General features: G+C 44.0%; 1 pseudogene; it reads left to right on the top strand.

Moving 5' to 3' along the window:
* The first annotated feature begins 292 nt into the window (after positions 1-292).
* The window catches only part of LOC131270444 (uncharacterized), a 33589-nt pseudogene continuing 27255 nt past the window's right edge, over positions 293-6626 (top strand).

The raw sequence follows: 6626 nt of genomic DNA, 5'->3' as shown, positions 1-6626 counted from the left end.
TGAAGGAAAACAACTTCGGAAATCGTCCTCCGGCGTTCCAGCGTCTTCTTCACTGGCACAACAACCGTTATCGGTCAAGGCCTGCCTACGCTTGTGACTGAGCTTGGCTTTCTGTGACTAATGATTACTCATAGCAGGATAGTCAGTCAGTCATGCGTAAAAATAGTCAGTGCGAATCACCATAATCAAAATCGACGAACATCTCATTCTAACAATTGAGACCTTAAAGAGCGAAAGCGAAAACATGGTGATTTTTTTATGGGGCATAGCATGCACAAAACGATAACATTTGTTGAACGATTTGAAGGGGTTCAGTTTATATCGGCAGAAAATGACAGATATGGTAAATTACGCAATCGGCCATTCTTCAGGGACCGTTTTTGAAGGATGTGTGAGGATAATTCTATTCGTTGTTGTTTGATGAGACCGAAGGAAACAACAGGAAATGGATGTAACAATTTAATATTTTTCAAGCCATCTGACGAAGATCATGTTCTTCCATCTTGATTCCGCTTTTCTCGGCAAAGCTACAGCTGATAGTATTATGGGAAAAAATCTGGAAGGGCTAGAAGCTGCTAAGCTTCCTTTAGACATCCTTGTCATGATAAGCATGGATGGGCCAAAGGTAAACCAAAGCTTGGAGCATAAAATCAACAGCAAGCTCATACGTGAAAGAGAATTTCAGCTCGTTGATACATGGTCATGTCCTGCCCACATAATTCACAATGCTGTAAAATATAATTATAAACTGGTACTAGGTTTTTTAGGCCAGGTACCTGGCCCGTCAGCAGTTCCTGGCTCATCTACCGGTCCATTAAAGGTTCCATGTCGTCCCCGTTACAGTTTCTAGGTCTTTCTGCAGAAGGTATATTGTGTTGACAATTGCCGAGCAGTTAGCAGGTTCAAATACAAATATGAATTGTGGGATCAAAACTAACGAAATAATCTGACCCTCTCCCTGTTCGACCAGTGCCTGGTCTTGGCGCACAGAATTTATCCCTTTAACTGAAGCCCCCATCGACATAAATGTAAAAGCACTGTGTTGTAACTACAACTTTCGGATTTCGAAGAAGTTCGAAGCGAATCATTATTTTAGACTTAGTCAACTGACTCGTCAAAATTAAGTTAATTCATCCGTTTTCCTGATCCTAACCCCCAGTCCCTTTCGGGTTTCCCTTTTATATTCCGTCCCGGGCTCCGGTTCAAACATTTGAACTATATACAGTCGACTCTCGATAATTCGAAGTTGGAGGGACCCAGGAAAAAGTTCGATTTATCGAGAGTTCGAATTATCAAGAGTGGTAGGAAATAAGCAGCTACGGTTGCTGAGTTATGAACTGGAAATAAGTATGCGTGTATTGATTTACGCTATGCCTTTATCCACCGTTTTCGCTAACTGTTTTTTCTTCACTTTTCTTTGTGCACCTTCCTACAAAGCATGTGTGCCCCAAATATGTCCGTCTGCCCGTCTACACCATGTAGTCTAATTCGGACGAAAATCTTCGTCCCTGTTCAACAGAGTGTTATAGGGCACCCGCAATGTGACGCGTTCTATTGCGTTTCAACTTGCTCAGAACTTCGAATTGTTGCGAGTTGAGTGGATACAGCTTCGAATTACCGCGTGAAGAGAGCAACCTAGCTTCGAATTTTACTTCGCTTTATCGAGTGTATCAAATAGTATTGTTTTTATTCGAAATAGTGAGAGTTTTAGAAGGAACTACTGATATACTTCGAATTATCGAGAGTTTCGAATTATCGAACGTTTGAATTATCGAGAGTCGACTGTAGTTCTAAGCTAATATTAGTCCCGAGTGAGCGTTCCCGTTCTCACTCCTCAATTCTCACGCTATCACGCATGCAGCCCTGTCGTTTTGACACACTGTAATATCGCAAAATGTTACCAAAAAACTAAACGCGTCTATCACACAGCTCGGTTAATAGGAAATTTTTCAAAGACAGATACTTGTACCGAGTTACAGCATATTGTAACAGTTTCTGTGCTCCACAGCGCATGCCCTGTGGTTGCACCACTTTTTATGCTTAGCTTACATGAACCGCAAAGCATCCTTTGCAAACGGTAAAATGTTGTTAGTGAGTCAGTCAACGGTCAAAATCTGCGCACATTTGTTTTTCGGCCAGCGTGTGAAAAAAAGGTTTACAAAAAAATGTTTTTTGCGTCTCGTGTAAACTAAGCATAACACTCCTACTACGCATGATAATCCGTAAATGCGATTTGCGATGTGAATTGCGCATTGTTTCGGCCAATTGTAAGAATCCTCTCAAACAGTATTAAAACAATTCAGAGATGTCAATTGCATTGCACCTCCTTCTCTCTCCATGCCATCCGTGCCGTATTCGCTGCAAATTCTGGGGCTCACTATTCCCCACGTATCAGTTTCTCCTTTCTTGCGTTTGTAATGAAGAATTTCTTCCATGTGTGTGACGATTCGCGAAAGGCGCAGTAACGACTCGACGTTCGGCACACTCTGCCGCTTTCTATCCCGCATTTCCTGTGTTTCGCGGAAGGAACGACCCCCATCTCTTGCCTTGTTCGTTTCGCGGAAGGTAAAGCTACCTGTCCGAACAACAGTACTCTCGGATCGGTCGTCCGTCTACTCTGCCGTGGATAGCGGTCCCCACTTCTCGCATTCTTCTTTTGTTTTCTTGTATTCGTAGATCCACAAACACAAGCAGTGAGATTAGAATACGAATCGATTGGCTGCGTTATAAGCTAATCCTGTATGCGAGCGTGATTGTTCTCACTTCCTCTCACATAATCGCGAAGTGAACTCGGACATACCGTCCAATGCCGTTGGATTTCTCTCTCTCTCTCTTTTCTCTCTTTTTCTCTGTCTTTCCCTCTGTCTGTCTTTTTCTGTCTTTCTCTCTCTCCCTCTATCTCTCTCTCTCTCTCTCTCTCTCTCTCTCTCTCTCTCTTTTTCTCTCTCTCTCTCTCCCCCTCTCCATCTTACATTTCCCATTTCACATCTAACTTTATCTTTATCTACCACCTCCCACTTCCCACCTCCCACCACCCAACACCCACCACCCAGCACCCACCTCCCACCACCCACCTCCCACCACCCACCTCCCAACTCTCATCTTTCACCTCCCACCAACATACCTCCCATCTCCAATCACAAACCACAAACCTCCTGCCACAAATCACCCATCTCCCATCTCCCATCTCCCATCTCCTATCTCCCATCGCATTCACACTGTCTCTCTCTCATAATCTCTCTCCCTTTTTATTCATCTCTCTCTCTCTCTTTCGCTCTCTGGCTATATCTATCCCTATCCCTATGCCTCACCTTGTCACACTTTCCATTTTTGTCTCTCTTTTTCCCACTATGACTGCCTCTATCTTTACTGTATGTCTCTCTCTTTCTCTCTCACTTTCTCGTTCCACCTTTCCCTATTTCTTTTTCTCACTCTTACACACACTTACAACTCAAAATTCCAACAATTGCGCACAGAAGGGTCGGTTTTGTTTAGCTGGCCCAGTTTTCTGATTTTGCATTAGTAGCGGCATCGAATCAGTCATCGATCGAATATGGATTACTTTTCGCGCGCGTGTTTGTTGGGCCATGGTCGACCCTCGGAAGGAAAATTATTATATAGGACTAGGTTTTTTAGGCCAGGTACCTGGCCCGTCAGCAGTTCCTGGCTCATCTACCGGTCCATTAAAGGTTCCATGTCGTCCCCGTTACAGTTTCTAGGTCTTTCTGCAGAAGGTATATTGTGTTGACAATTGCCGAGCAGTTAGCAGGTTCAAATACAAATATGAATTGTGGGATCAAAACTAACGAAATAATCTGACCCTCTCCCTGTTCGACCAGTGCCTGGTCTTGGCGCACAGAATTTATCCCTTTAACTGAAGCCCCCATCGACATAAATGTAAAAGCACTGTGTTGTAACTACAACTTTCGGATTTCGAAGAAGTTCGAAGCGAATAATTATTTTAGACTTAGTCAACTGACTCGTCAAAATTAAGTTAATTCATCCGTTTTCCTGATCCTAATCCCCAGTCCCTTTCGGGTTTCCCTTTTATATTCCGTCCCGGGCTCCGGTTCAAACATTTGAACTATATAGTTCTAAACTAATATTAGTCCCGAGTGAGCGTTCCCGTTCTCACTCCTCAATTCTCACGCTGTCACGCATGCAGCCCTGTCGTTTTGACACACTGTTATATCGCAAAATGTTAGCCCGTTTAATAGGAAATTTTTCAAAGACAGATACTTGTACCGAGTTACAGCATATTGTACCAGTTTCTGTGCTCCACAGCACCTTTGCAAACGGTAAAATGTTGTTAGTGAGTCAGTCAACGGTCAAAATCTGCGCACATTTGTTTTTCGGCCAGCGTGTGAAAAAAAGGTTTACAAAAAAATGTTTTTTGCGTCTCGTGTAAACTAAGCATAACACTCCTACTACGCATGATAATCCGTAAATGCGATTTGCGATGTGAATTGCGCATTGTTTCGGCCAATTGTAAGAATCCTCTCAAACAGTATTAAAACAATTCAGAGATGTCAATTGCATTGCACCTCCTTCTCTCTCCATGCCATCCGTGCCGTATTCGCTGCAAATTCTGGGGCTCACTATTCCCCACGTATCAGTTTCTCCTTTCTTGCGTTTGTAATGAAGAATTCCTTCCATGTGTGTGACGATTCGCGAAAGGCGCAGTAACGACTCGACGTTCGGCACACTCTGCCGCTTTCTATCCCGCATTTCCTGTGTTTCGCGGAAGGAACGACCCCCATCTCTTGCCTTGTTCGTTTCGCGGAAGGTAAAGCTACCTGTCCGAACAACAGTACTCTCGGATCGGTCGTCCGTCTACTCTGCCGTAGATAGCGGTCCCCACTTCTCGCATTCTTCTTTTGTTTTCTTGTATTCGTAGATCCACAAACACAAGCAGTGAGATTAGAATACGAATCGATTGGCTGCGTTATAAGCTAATCCTGTATGCGAGCGTGATTGTTCTCACTTCCTCTCACATAATCGCGAAGTGAACTCGGACATACCGTCCAATGCCGTTGGATTTCTCTCTCTCTCTCTTTTCTCTCTTTTTCTCTGTCTTTCCCTCTGTCTGTCTTTTTCTGTATTTCTCTCTCTCCCTCTATCTCTCTCTCTCTCTCTCTCTCTCTCTCTCTCTCTCTCTCTTTTTCTCTCTCTCTCTCTCCCCCTCTCCATCTTACATTTCCCATTTCACATCTAACTTTATCTTTATCTACCACCTCCCACTTCCCACCTCCCACCACCCAACACCCACCACCCAGCACCCACCTCCCACCACCCACCTCCCACCACCCACCTCCCAACTCTCATCTTTCACCTCCCACCAACATACCTCCCATCTCCAATCACAAACCACAAACCTCCTGCCACAAATCACCCATCTCCCATCTCCCATCTCCCATCTCCTATCTCCCATCGCATTCACACTGTCTCTCTCTCATAATCTCTCTCCCTTTTTATTCATCTCTCTCTCTCTCTTTCGCTCTCTGGCTATATCTATCCCTATCCCTATGCCTCACCTTGTCATACTTTCCATTTTTGTCTCTCTTTTTCCCACTATGACTGCCTCTATCTTTACTGTATGTCTCTCTCTTTCTCTCTCACTTTCTCGTTCCACCTTTCCCTATTTCTTTCTCTCACTCTTACACACACTTACAACTCAAAATTCCAACAATTGCGCACAGAAGGGTCGGTTTTGTTTAGCAGGCCCTGTTTTCTGATTTTGAATTAGTAGCGACATCGAATCAGACTTCGATCGAATAAGGGTTACTTTTCGCGCGCGTGTTTATTGGGCCATGGTCGACCCTCGGAAGGAAAATTATTATATAGGACTAGGTTTTTTAGGCCAGGTACCTGGCCCGTCAGCAGTTCCTGGCTCATCTACCGGTCCGTTAAAGGTTCCATGTCGTCCCCGTTACAGTTTCTAGGTCTTTCTGCAGAAGGTATATTGTGTTGACAATTGCCGAGCAGTTAGCAGGTTCAAATACAAATATGAATTGTGGGATCAAAACTAACGAAATAATCTGACCCTCTCCCTGTTCGACCAGTGCCTGGTCTTGGCGCACAGAATTTATCCCTTTAACTGAAGCCCCCATCGACATAAATGTAAAAGCACTGTGTTGTAACTACAACTTTCGGATTTCGAAGAAGTTCGAAGCGAATCATTATTTTAGACTTAGTCAACTGACTCGTCAAAATTAAGTTAATTCATCCGTTTTCCTGATCCTAACCCCCAGTCCCTTTCGGGTTTCCCTTTTATATTCCGTCCCGGGCTCCGGTTCAAACATTTGAACTATATACAGTCGACTCTCGATAATTCGAAGTTGGAGGGACCCAGGAAAAAGTTCGATTTATCGAGAGTTCGAATTATCAAGAGTGGTAGGAAATAAGCAGCTACGGTTGCTGAGTTATGAACTGGAAATAAGTATGCGTGTATTGATTTACGCTATGCCTTTACCCACCGTTTTCGCTAACTGTTTTTTCTTCACTTTTCTTTGTGCACCTTCCTACAAAGCATGTGTGCCCCAAATATGTCCGTCTGCCCGTCTACACCATGTAGTCTAATTCGGACGAAAATCTTCGTCCCTGTTCAACAGAGTGTTATAGGGCAC

This window comes from Anopheles coustani, assembly GCF_943734705.1.
Source record: "Anopheles coustani chromosome X unlocalized genomic scaffold, idAnoCousDA_361_x.2 X_unloc_3, whole genome shotgun sequence".
Classification (NCBI taxonomy): Eukaryota; Metazoa; Arthropoda; class Insecta; order Diptera; family Culicidae; genus Anopheles; species Anopheles coustani.
Note: the sequence above shows the minus strand (reverse complement) of the source record. Positions and strands in the feature narration are given on the sequence as shown.